Consider the following 14082-nt stretch of genomic DNA (forward strand, 5'->3'; position numbering starts at 1 on the left):
CTGCTGCATCAGTCAACAACAATCAGGGGAGAAAGACCCCATCAGAATGCCGTCATTGCGGCGGGGAACATTGGAACAATCAATGCCCCAATATACAAATCAATGCTCAACAAACTGTTGATGATGATGAGTCAGATCAGGACGGCTCAGTCGGTGAAGAACAGGTAGGGGCCTTCAACGCATTTGTTGGCTCCATTCATGATGCCTTGGCGGGAACCAGTACTGGCAACCCCAAGAAGAAGGCATTCCCAATCGACAAGAAAGGGAAAGGAAAGGCGGACGAGAGGCCCCCCTCATCACAAAAGAGGACCTTAATGTTCGTTGACATGAAAGTAAACGGCAGACCTATTCGGGCATTGATAGACACGGGTGCTAGCCACAACTACCTGGCCTCAACTCAGGTGCAACGCCTCGGTCTAGCAGTGCAAAAATGCAAGGGTCGTGTCAAGGCTATCAACTCTCCATCTCAGCAAGTGAGTGGAATAGCCAAAGAAGTGCCAATCAAGCTTGGCCCATACAAGGGAATATTCGACCTACACATAGCTATCATCGATGACTTCGAACTGATAGTGGGATTGGAATTCCTCAGGCAGACCAACACCATCCCGGTACCATATGCCAACATGCTCCTAATGATGGGAGACAACGGGGCCAAACCCCACACCATACCATGCATATCCAAGAAGATGGCCGCTGGAAACATCACGGCCATACAGTTTAAGGAGGGAACCAATAGACCTGAACCCACGGTTCCGGCTGCCCTCAACATCATCAAACAGACATCACATCATCGGGGTCCAACAGCTCATGGCGCCCCTCATTGTGTGAAGACTTGTCAAGCATTCCAAAAGGACAAGTCGGATCACTCAGCACAAGCGGGACTCTTGGAGCCGCTACCTGTCCCATAGAGACCTTGGGAAAGCATTTCCCTGAATTTCATCACAGGATTACCCAAGGTCGGAAATCATGCAACCATCATGGTGGTAGTAGACCAATTTTCCAAGTATGCTACCTTCATCGTAGCCCCACAGAACATATCGGCAGAAGATACAACTCGACTCTTCTTCTCTCATGTTGTCAAACATTGGGGTATGCCCAGCAACATCATTAGTGACTGCGACCCACGCTTCACTAGCAAGTTTTGGACCCAACTCTTCAGTTGCCTCGGATCCAAATTGAGTTACAACTCAAACCATCATCATCAGCAAACATATGATCAAACAGACCGGTTCAATGACATGCTGGAGGAATATCTCTACCAATTTGCAACCGGGTCACAAACACATTGGGTGAAGCTTCTGGATGCTGCTCAGCTGTGTTTCAATTCACAAAAGTGCGCCCATACAAACAAAAGTGCTTTTGAAATTGTTACCGGACATCAACCGCTACTCCCACAAAATGTGAATGCACCAAACATGCCATCATCTCATCGAGCTGCCAGTTTCTCGACAGAATGGGAGCAAATTTTGAAGATAGTGCGGAGCTATCTTGTCAAAGCCCAGGAGAGGGCAACGAGGTATGCCGAACAAAACCGTCGCTTTGCCTAACATCAAGCAGGGGACAAAGTGATGGTAAGAACCCCGAGGCGGAACTTATTTGCAAAGAAGACCCAAGATCCTCGCCTATTGCAAAGCTACATCGGGCCTTTTTCCATTGAAAGGCGCATCGGGAAATCCACATACAAGCTGAACACACCAGCCTGGTGGAAAATCCATCCAGTCTTCCATGTCAGCCGCTTCAGGCCATTTCAGAAATGCATGGAAGATCATTCAGAAAGACATCTCACAACACCGAGGGAAACAGACCTCCCAGCCAACAAGAGCTTGACCAATCATCATCATCCGGCAGGTAAGGCTCCGAGGACGTCGCCAACTCAGGTGGGGGAGAATGTCATGGGCTGCTTTCCATCATCGACCCATGACCCCTTGGACGCGCCCCGTGGCGTCCCGACAAGCCTCCCAACGCCTAGCGCCACGGTCGGCCCCGTGGTCTCGGCAACGCCAAGTGACAAGCGAGCATGCGCCTCTGTCGCCCCACCGATAATCAGTGCCAGCGCCCAGCGGCTGGCGAATGCCATCAGTGCCGCGCGCACCGACAATGCCGCGCGCACAAACCATCATGTTGCCAACAACGCCGCACGCACAAACAGTGCTCCGCGCGCAGACCCAATGCCAAGCACCAGCGCCCCGCCGCTGGCAGATCCAAATAGTGCCGTGGGCGCCCCCAGCAATGTGCGCGCAGACCCTGATGCTCAAGACAAAGTTGCTGCCATCGGACTTGCTTCCATAGAAGACTAAGTCCTTTTCATTGTAATTATAGAGTAGTTTTACTTCATTCGTTTTTAGTGTGCTTTTACAGCTTTCTTAGGTCAACTCATGTAACTTTGGTTTATTTTTTTAAGCATTATTAAGGGGGACCAAAGCATTCAAACATTCAAGCATTCAAACAATTCTCTGTACTGGTGTCTCTCCCCCGACACCGCATTGCATCTTGTAATAGCTTTCATCATCATCAATACAATCATCAGCTTTCATCATCAATTGCTCATTTTCCGCTGCTCAATTGCTCACGACATTGAATTTTCCGTACGGCACTGACAATCTAGTCTAGCGTACGGCGAGGACCTCAGTTGGCGCATAGAAACCGTACTGACATCGGTTGCTTAGCCTTACGTCGCCCTTCCAAGGAACTTCAGGAAGGCGCCGCGTAACACAACGTATGAGAAGAACAATTTTACAATTTATTCGACCGGAGCTCTTCCATATTTGGAATTTTATTAAGGGCTTGGTAGGCTTGAGAGGCGGTTTAAGGTTTTGGGAGATTAGGCAATGTTTGTGATTTTCCTATAAAATTTTGCAACATGTAGTATTTTCAAACACAATTTTTTTTAAATTTTAATTCTTACAAAACTAGATCCAACATCGTTATTCTAAAACCAAATATAAACCATAGTACTATAATAGGAAGGAGAAAGAATGAGTATAATAGGTAGCTAAGCGGAAGGCATTCCATTAGTAAAAATCCATATTTTTATTGCAGACAAGCACCAAAGCGAGCTACTAGGTAGTGGCGTAGCCACATACTGTGAAGAGGGTGGTATCGAAAAATTTATGTATATAAAACTTTACCAAAATTTTGTAGCATATGCTTAAGGCAAACCTAACATTAATTTTGTTTCATCTATATCTTCATTAAAGGGACAATGAAAAGGTCAGGGAAAGAAGGAAAAAAAGGAAAAGAAAACAAAGACGTGGACGGCAGGATTCGAACCTGCGCGGGCAAAGCCCACATGATTTCTAGTCATGCCCGATAACCACTCCGGCACGTCCACCTTCCTGCTGACTTTGACTTAACCTAGATAATTGTATTTGAAATAAATTAATACTCCCTCCGTTCATTTTCACTTGTTCAGTATTCTAAAAATAGATTTTCACTTTTAATTATCACTTTTAGCATATCAACAGAACACAATTTCTCTTTTCCTGTTATTCTCACGGTATTAATTGCTCATTTCAAAATATTTTCTCCAATCCATTTAAAATATGTATCAATTAATATGAGTATCATGGTAAATTATGCACCTCATTTATTATTTCTTAAGGAGTGTGCAAAGTCCATAGTGGACAAGTAAAAGTGAACGGAGGGAGTAGTAGTCTACGGCTCCATGCTCCTTAAAGCTATTACTCCATCTGTCTCAATTTAGATGTCACACTTTCCTTATTAATCCGTTCCAAAAAGAATTATACATTTATAGAATTGGAAATAATTCAACTTTAAACTCTTCAATTTACCCATTTTACCCTTAATAAGAACTTTTTATAACTACACAAATGTCATGGCTCTATAAAGTTTTTACCTCTAAAACTTTTAAGACCAAAAGTTTCAAAAGTTTTTTTTTTGTTTTCTTAAACTGCGTACCGAGTCAAACTACCCATCTAAATTGAAACAGATGGAGTACATTATTTTAGCGGACAAGTTACATGGCCAGTTGGTGGTTCATTAGTTAGTATTGCTCTTTCCAAAATTAAGCGTAGAGATATAGGCTTATCCATGGTAGCGACGGAGCCATGATTTTAATTTATGGATTCTGAATTTTAGAATGATGACATCAAACTGACTGGGTTCTAAATTTAATATTTACACATATTTAATGAATTTATTAATCCAAATACACTGTTTAAGCAAAAACTACTAAATTTAACCGAACTCGCAGCTCAGCTTCTGCTTCCAGCCGTGATCCATGGTGTTAGCTTCAACTTGTTCCCACTACACACAAAAAATACACTCATTCAATTTATAAAAAAAAAAGTGAAAAAAAGGAAGAGGAAGAAAGAGAGCTTACCATTGATAATTGATTTGTTATGAATCTTTTGAAAGCCCTTGACCATCAAAATAATTAAGGTGGAGATTTCAAAGGAGGGATGATTTTAACTAATAACACCAATTTTGTCATTCGTAGGTGTGCCAGCGCTAAATTCATGGTAAGATAATTAGATATACTCCATTCGTTCACTTTTACTTGGCAGATATACTAAAAATAGATTTTTATTTTTACTTATCACTTTACGCATATCAAGAGAAAATAAAAAAAAATTATTGTTATACCCACAATATTTATTACTCATTTCAAATCATTTTCTCAAATTCAATAAAATATGCATCAATTAATATGTGTATCATGGTAAATTATGCATTTTATTTATTATTTTTTAAGGGGCGTGAAAAGTCAAAACGTGCCAAGTAAAAGTGAACGGAAGGAGTAAATAATATTGAAAACACTGACTTGACTTATCAATACTTGTAAGAATTGTATTTCGGTACTTGAAATACAAGTGAAATATTGAAAAACTTGTTTGAGCGGTATTATAGGTAAACTAATAGTTTTGAAACACAAATTCTTTAACTCTTCTATTTTCAAATGAAATTCATTTACAAATACAACTTCAACTTTTAAATACACTATTTCAATGCTAACTCTAATTTTAAATATTATTCTTTTCAACTTCAACCAAATATAGTCCAAACACCTATAAAGTTTCTTTATCAGATAAGAGCTTTCTATATCCTTTAAGCTCCTTATCAATTAATAAATTCCTCTTTCTATATGGAATTACCGGATTGGTGCTACCAGTATATTAGCACCTAAAAAAAAGGAGGCGTATCGAAAAATCTAAGTTAGAATTATTATACGATAAATACTTAAATTGCACTGATCGAGTGTTTACACTCGGTAAATATTAAGTTAACTATAGAAGATAAACTAATTAAGATCTATTAGGATTTCAAATTTTAATAAATAAGAAGATTAAAAAAAAGAAGTAAAGTCAATAACGTAACTTTACAAGTTTTTAGAACTTCCCGTCAGCGTTTTTCATTTTTTTAGTTCATCGTCGCTTCTAGCGTTCTTACAATGAAGGTTATGTAATGGTTATACACTTTTTTATATTATTGTATACGGTAAATATCGGTTAGTACTTCGTACGAATTGGTTTAAATAGTAATACATTGGATCGGAGAAGCGTCTTCATAGTATCAGGTTGAGATCCGAAATCAGGTCACCAAGTTTCGAGCCCGAATGACCGATCAATGTCGAGCTCGATGTTATTATCAAGCTCGAATCCAAGTCAAACTATGATGCAAAGTAAAGTTATCGAGCTTATGATTTAGAGACCGACCAACACTGACCCCGAATCAATACAGGGATCCGAGTCAAAATCGAGCTCGAGTCAAGATCGAGAGCTCGAGTCAAGACCGAAAACTCGAGTCGATATCGAGCTCATAGACAAGAGTCGTTGCAATCCCACTAGAGGAGAGAATCCTGTCGGAATTATAGAAAAACTGATTTATCATGGGTCTTCCACTATGTATTTTTAATTATATCTAAAAGTAGGATTCTCCACTATAAAGAGGATGGCTACATTTCTGTAGAGGGCAGTTCTTTGCTTACATTGTAATTCAAGCACCATATTCTCCTATATTCAAGAGTTTCTTTTAAGCTTCATAAATTGATTCATCTTGCTTAGTCCTAAAAAATTATCATCTTTCCAACATTGTTTATTTTGCATTCTTTGCAATCCATATTTGATATTTTTATTTATCCTTACGATTTGTATTAAGCTATATCACATATCCTTAGAAGTACGTACAAATTCATCTCTATCTGTTTTTCGGGTAAGCAGTTTGGCGCCCACCGTGGGGCTAAGGATAACAGTGGTTATTTGATACGAATCTGCAAAAACACACCGTTTTGCGCTTAGTATCTTGGATTTCGGATTAGCAACGACCAACTATCAATCAAATGGCCTTACCTATCGACAACAGAGCTGGTCTTCAAGATGAGAACAACAACTTGACACCCAGTGTAACGACCTGACTTGTCGTTTTAAGAATTTACGTCTCGTTCAGTAGCTTAAGGTCTCGAGAGGTTTCATAATATGTATTATGACCCGTGAGTGTGGTCGAGTTTGATTTTCGGAATTTAATTAAAAGAACAATTCTTATTTAGAAGCTTAAATGGAAAGAGTTGACCGAAGAGTTGACTTTTGAGCAAATGACCCCGGAATAGAATTTTGATGATGAAAATAGCTTCGTATGATGATTTCGGACTTAGGCGTATGTTCGAATTTGGATTTGGAAGTCCGTAGGACAATTCGACACATTTTGGCGAAAGTTGAAAAATATAAGATTTTGAAAAAGTCCGACCGAAGGGTGAATTTTTGATAACGAGGTCGGATTTCGATTTCGGAAATGGAAATAGCTCCCTTACGTCAATTATGACTTGTGTGCAAAATTTAAAGTCATTCCGGATTGATTTGATACGTTTCGGCGCAAAATATAGTAGTTGATGAAAATTTATAATTCGATTCGATGCGCGATTCGTAATTCCGGCATTATTTGATGTGGTTTGAAGCCTCGACTAAGTTCGTATTGTATTTTGAAACATGTTGGTATAATTGGTTGAGATCCCGGGGGCCTCGGGTGGATTTTGGAAGGTTAACGGAGCAATTCGGACTTGGAAGAAGCTGCTGGAAAATGGCAGCAGCTCTTGGATTCGCACTTGCGGAATTTTGGGTGCAGGTGCGACCTCGCAGAAGCGAGGATTTCGTCGCAGAAGCGATCTGGGCAGAGCTAGAGGAAGGTCGCAGATGCGGACAGACTTCTGCACCTGCGCAATCGCAGGTGCGATATTTGCTACGCAGAAGCGACGAGGCAGCGCAGAAGCGGAAATGTTGCGCACCTGCGATCAACGAAAAAGCGGAAATGTCTCCGCAAGTGCGAGCTTTATGAATGGGCAGTGACCTCGCAGAAGCGTGTATTCGCTTGCAAAAGTGAGCACGCAGGTGCGAAAATTAGTCCGCATGTGCGAAACTGGATAGAATCATAAGGACCAAAAATGGTCATTTTTGGCATTTCGTTTAAGAATTTTTGGAGCTCGGATTTGGGTGATTCTTGAGGGATTTTTCATAATCTTGGTTGGGGTAAGTGTTCTATATCCTAAAGTGATTATATTTCATGAATCTATGATTATATTCATTATTTAGTTCGGATTTAAATGGAAGAAATCAAGATTTTTACAAAATCTTCCAAAAATAAAAATTTAAGATTTGGAGGTCGAGTTGTTATTGGAATTCAATAAAATTGGTATGGTTGAACTCGTATCGAAATGTGTGTTCAGATTTCATAAAAATTATGTCGGGTTCTGAGAGGCGGGTCCCGCGTTGACTTTTGTTGACTTTTTGGAATAAATTTTTAATTTGACGTATTATTATCCGAAATTATTTCCGATGAATTTTAATGAAGTTATACAATTAATTTGGATAGATTTGAGCTGTCTGGAGGTCAATTCAAGCAAGAAGGCTATTTTGGAATATCGGCATAACTTCAAAGAAGTAAGTGTCTTGCTTAACCTCGAGTGGGAGAATTTTTCCTTAGGCATTGAGTCTTATGTGCAATTTGTGTAATTGAAAACCATGTACGCGAGGTGACGAGTACGTACTTGGTTTATATGTGCAAATTTTATTGAGTTAAAGTTTTGAGCATATTGTGTAGTAAATTGGATAATTGTTGGCATATATTTAATCATCTATTTGTTGTGCCTAAATCCTTATTGTTGACTCTGTTGTTATATGACAATTTGATGTGATTGTTATTTGATTATTTATGAAATTCCGTGAATTTGCTGGTTTGATAATTATTGGAATTTAATTTTATTTTGGATTTTTTCCTCTGCAAATAATTAATTAAATGAGTTTAAGAAGAGGTATTTATATAATTATTGAAAATTTGGAGTTAATGAAGACTTTGCTTTATGTTGAGTAATTTCTATCTTTGTTGATTGTTTTTGGGTGTTGTACACATTGTGTGGAGCCTTTGGCTATTTGTTGTGAAATTAATTGACTTGGTTGTATCTTTGGAATTTTGGTTGTAGCCATTGGACAAATTGTGATATGAATTAATTTTGTTATGTTACCGTGATAATTTACCGTGTAAATTATTGTATTGTATTAATTATTATTTTGAAGATATAATGGTGGCATTTCACTGTTGATATTATGTGGGTATAAAGGTGGCATTTTACCGTGGTTGTGTTTGTTGGAATATTATCTGGGCGGAGTGATAAGGGTGACAATAGGAGCGATAAGGGTGGCTATTGATATTGTCTAGGCGGAGCGATAAGGGTGGCTATAGGAGTGATAAGGGTGACAATAGTGGCGATAAGGGTGGCTATTGTCAGGGACGATATATGATGATGTGGGGTTGTGGTGTTGATAATTTTCGTGTGATGTTGTGATTTGCTTGTGTTTATTTTTATACCTTGTGCAATTTGTCTTGCTGTTGGTAAATTGATAACAATCTGATTCATGTTGAAATTGAGAGCACGTGACCATTGTCAGGCGGATTATAAAATAAAATGTGGGTACGAGGTGCCGTGAGTAAATAATGAGGATATTTAGCACGTGAATTGTCCGTACAGTTGTGATATAAAATGTGGGCACGAGGTGCTGTGATGAAATGATAATGATAATTGGCACGTGAATTGTCCGTGCAGTTGTGATATGAAATGAGGGCACGAGGTGCCGGGGAAATATAATGATTTAATTATGGGCACGGGGTGCCGTGAAAATATGAAAATGGGGTGAGACTCGTATTTTTATGATTATGAAATGAGGTGTCACATGATGACTTTTTAATTGAAATAATTATATTCAAAATATTTATTTGGAAGGATTTTTATTCAAAAAGAATTATATGAAAGAATTGTATTTGAAAGATATTTATTTGAGAAAATTATATTTGAAAAGATTTATTGAAAGAATTATATTTGAAAAATAATTATTTAACAAAAATTATATTTGAAAGAGAGTTATCTGGAAGAATTATATGTGAAAGACAGTTATTTAAAGGACTTGATTTAATTAGGTGTAGTTGTGTTTATTAATTATTGAGTGATATTAATGGTACTCTTGTTGTCTGCTGTGCATATCACTGGTTGTTTTATCCTGCCCTTATTGCTATCTGTTTCCTAGTATTTTGTATATTATATTGCGTAGGTTAATAGACTAGTGAGTGTCTTGACTGTACCTCGTCTCTACTCCATTGAGGTTAGTCTTGATACTTACTGGGTACCGGCCGTGGTGTACTCATACTACACTTCTGCACTTTTTTGTGCAGAGCCAGGTATTGGAGATATCAGACTTGAGCAGAGTTAAGGCGGGATCATAAGGATTCAAGGTAGAGTTACTTGGTCGTCGAAGTCCCTTGGAGTCATTTCATTTCATTGTACTGTTAATTTGTAATCAAACAATATTGCATATTCGATTCTCGTGATCATTCCATGTATTCAGTTAGAGTTCGTGACTTAGTACTACTAATCTTGGGAGGTTGTATATTCATATTTATTCCGTTGTTAGTTTTGATTTCTTATTTAATTAAAAAAAATGGCTTCAAAATGTAATAGAAATCGGCTTACCTAGTCTTAGAGACTAGATGCCATCACGACGCCTATGATGGGATTTTAGGTCGTGACAAGTTGGTATCAGAGCTCTAGGTTCATAGGTTCTACGAGTCACAAACGAGTCTAGTAGAGTCTTGCAGATCGGTACGGAGACGTCTGTACTTATCTTCGAGAGGCTACAGAACCGTTAGGAAGTTTCCATTTCTTTCATTCCTGTCATGAGGAATTTGTTGAATTTGGAATTTGAGCCTTTGTATCTCTATTCTCTCACAGATAGTGAGGACACGTGCTACCAAATTAGCTGAGCAGGCATTCGCTCATACTACTAAGGCTGCAAGAGGCCAGGGCCGAGATAGAGGCCGAGGTAGAGGTCAAGGAAGGGCACGTGCTACGATTAGAGCACCTGTCAGAACACAGTTGAGGAGCCACCAATAGCTCCAGTTGGGGGACAGGTAACAGAAGCACCTGTTGTTACCCCAGGACTTCAGGAGACTTTAGCACAGTTATTGAGTATGTTTGGTACATTAACTCAGGCGGGATTGATCTCTGTTGCACCAAACATTCCGCAGATTGGGGAAGTAGCTCAGACTCCTACCACAACTCCAGAGTAACAGGTTCACATTGGTCAGGTTTCGGGTGTAGTACCGGTACAACCTGTTATTCCGGTTCGGCCGGAGGTCAGGCCAGAGGCATCATAAGAAGAACAAAAATGACTTGAAAGGTTTAAGAGGTATAGTCCACCTACTTTCAGTGACATAGCTACAGAGGATGCCCAAGGATATCTAGAAAATTGTCATCGTATTCTCCGTACCATGGGTATTGTGGAAGTGAGCGGAGTTGCCTTTACTACATTTCAACTGTCAGGCGTAGCGTATCGGTGGTGGCAAATCTATGAAGAAGGTAGACCAGCCGATGCCGCACCACCAACTTGGGCTCAATTTTCGGAAATGTTCTTGAAAGAGTTTGTTCCCCAGACTCTCAGAGATGTGTGGCGCACAGAGTTTGAACGGTTACGTCAGGGCACTATGACAGTGTCAGAATATGCTATCAGGTTCAGTGAGTTAGCCCGTCATGCACCGATCTTAGTTCCTACAATCAGAGAACGGGTCCGCAGATTTATTGAGGGGTTCGATTATGATATTAAAATATGTATGGCTCGAGAGTTGCAAACCGATGCTCCATTTCAACAAGTAGTGGAGGTTGCAAGGAAGATTGAGGGTGTTTTAGGCGAGGAAAGGGAGTCTAAGGAGGCCAAAAGTCTCGAAGATCTGGAGGGTTCAGTGAAATTTACTCTTCAGCTAGAACCCATTATAGCGGAGGCTCGAGCAGCCGGTCAGCTCAGTCCGCACATCAGATTATTCGGGGTGCTCCAGTTTATAATGCACCACCGACATGAGATTCTTACAGTGGTTATTCCAGTTATTCGGCACAGACTCAGTACGAGCAGCCACGACCTCAGAGGGTTATTATGAGTGTGGTGATACTAGGTATATCATGAGAGATTGTCCCAGAATTTCATCAGAACACTTCAGCTACAAGCTTTATTCCAGTTGATACTCCACATGCATAGTCAACTAGAGGTGGAGGACAGGCGGGTAGTGAGCGCCTAAGAGGTGGAGGCCCGACCCATTGATTTAATCACTATGATTTGGCTGAGGCCAATACACCAGATGGTGTCGTTACCGGTACGATCTTGATTTTTATTATAAAAGGATATTTTCCTTAATTTGATTAGGTTCTGAATATTGAGGTGAGTCCTCCTATTATGCTCTACTTATGGGTGAGCTTCGTAAATTTGTGACCCACTTATATGTTATCCCTGTTGGGAGATTTGAAGGTGTGAGCCCGTGTCTGTCATTTTATTTTTGGTACACCATTGAGGGCTATAAGCCCAAAAGTAATTTTTATTATTCATTACAGTGGGTTTAATGTGTTTCGGAATAATTGATTCCAATTTTTATGAATTATATGCCCTACCAGTATGAGGGTTCATTATGTGTTGTGAAAAATATTTACGAAATTTATTAAAAAGAAGAAAGAAAGGAAACTGAAAATTTTAGTTGGCACAATGTGCAACATACTTGTGATTCGGAGTTGAGGACGAGATCATCGCATTTTTACATGATGTGAAATATTTAAACCGGGCTGCAAGCCGCGATGGAAGTTATGTAAGGACGAGGTCCTTGTGGTGAAATATTTATGAGTTTAAAATTTTTCCTTTGTGAAATTTAATTGTACAATAATATTAATAGGGAGTCATGGCTGTTAGGCTTATTTGATAATTCTTGTATATTTTTTTGTGCAGTAAACATAGAATTTTAACCTATGAGATGAGTGCCCAGGTGGCGTTAAATGTGACTCATTAATCCGAGTAAGTAATCATGAGGTCTTCATGCCTCACATTCTGTTATCAGTGTTGTGAAAATTCGAAATGAGGTGGTAGTTAATATGAGATTAATTGATGATGCTGAAATTAATTATGAGCAGCTTTTAAGACCAGAGATGTGGTGATGAGCATACATATGATGTACTTCATGTCCTGATATCATTATGATAATGCAGTGTTTGTAACGCTGAGATTGTGTTATTGATATATACATTGTGAATGTGTTGTTAGGAGTTATTTTGGTGTTACTCTGGCAGGTGGTTAGGCCTAATTATAGGGGAGACTCTGCCGAAATTTTTGAAAAATTTGGGAGTTAGTAAAATTTGAAGGATTGAGATTTGCAAAGGAAGAGATAAGTTATGTTATGTGTTTGAGGGCGAATGACCCTAAGCGGGAAAGAATGAAACACTCCAGAAAATTTTTGAAGTACTTAAACACTATCAAGATAGTTGATGTGTGCATAGGCATGAGTTGCTATAGCCTGTTGAGACTAATACCGTGTGTCGAAGTAAAAAATCAGGCATTTTGGAAATGATTGGAGGGTTAGGGATTGTGCTCTAAAGCTTATAAGAATGGAGAAAAAAAAAAATCTCAATAGAGATGGTGTTGTCGGACCCGTGTTAAATTGCGGGAATGTAGAATCACCCACAAGTATGTGTGCAAGAATATACAGAGTAAATTAAAGTCCTCAGGAAGATTCTTAGCACATTCGAGGACGAACGTTTGTTTAAGAGGTGGAGAATGTAACGACCCGACTTGTCATTTTAATAATTTATGCTCCGTTCAGTGGCTTAAGGTCTCGAGAAGTTTCGTAATATGTATTATGACCCGTGGGTGTGGTCGAGTTTGATTTTCGGAATTTAATTAAAAGAACAATTCTTATTTAGAAGCTTAAATGGAAAAAGTTGACCGGAGAGTTGACTCTTGAGCAAACGATCCCGGAATGGAATTTCGATGATGGCAATAGCTTCGTATGATGATTTCGGACTTAGGTGTACGTTTGGATTTGGATTTGGAAGTCCGTAGGACAATTCGATATATTTTGGCGAAAGTTGAAAAATATAAGATTTTGGAAAAGTCCGACCGAAGGGTGAATTTTTGATAACGAGGTCGGATTTCGATTCCGAAAATGGGAATAGATCCCTTACATAAATTATGACTTGTTTGCAAAATTTGAAGTCATTCCGGATTGATTTGATACGTTTCGACGCAAAATATAGTAGTTGAAAGATTTGAAAACTTATAATTCGATTCAATGCGCGATTCGTAATTCCGGCGTTGTTTGATGTGGTTTGAAGCCTCGACTAAGTTCGTATTATATTTTGGGACATGTTGGTATAATTGTTTGAGGTCCCGGGGGCCTCGGGTGGATTTCGGAAGGTTAACGGAGCAATTCGGACTTGGAAGAAGTTGCTAGAAAATGGCAGCAGCCGTTAGATTTGCACCTACGGAATTTTGGTCGCAGGTGCGACCTCGCAGAAGCGAGGATTTTGTCGCAGAAGCGAGCTGGGCAGAGCTGGAGGAAGGTCGCAGATGCAGACAGCCTTCCGCACCTGCGCAATCGCAGGTGCGATATTTGCTACGCAGAAGCGACGAGGCAGCGCAAAAGCGGAAATGTTGCGCACCTGCGATCAGCGCAGAAGCGGAAATGTCTCCGCAGGTGTGAGCTTTGTGACTGGGCAGTGACCTCGCAAAAGCGTGTATTCGCTCGCAAAAGCGATGTCATGGGCGGCTTTCCAAC

The 14082-nt window shown here is 39.7% G+C and overlaps 1 non-coding gene across 1 annotated transcript; it reads right to left on the reverse strand.

Moving 5' to 3' along the window:
• Positions 1-3249: 3249 nt before the first annotated feature.
• Positions 3250-3331, reverse strand: TRNAS-AGA (transfer RNA serine (anticodon AGA)). The gene has a single exon. It is a non-coding gene; the product is annotated as a tRNA-Ser (tRNA).
• Between the last annotated feature and the right edge of the window lie 10751 nt (positions 3332-14082).

The sequence above is a fragment of the Nicotiana tabacum genome, chromosome 15 (genome assembly GCF_000715075.1).
Source record: "Nicotiana tabacum cultivar K326 chromosome 15, ASM71507v2, whole genome shotgun sequence".
In the NCBI taxonomy this organism is placed as follows: Eukaryota; Viridiplantae; Streptophyta; class Magnoliopsida; order Solanales; family Solanaceae; genus Nicotiana; species Nicotiana tabacum.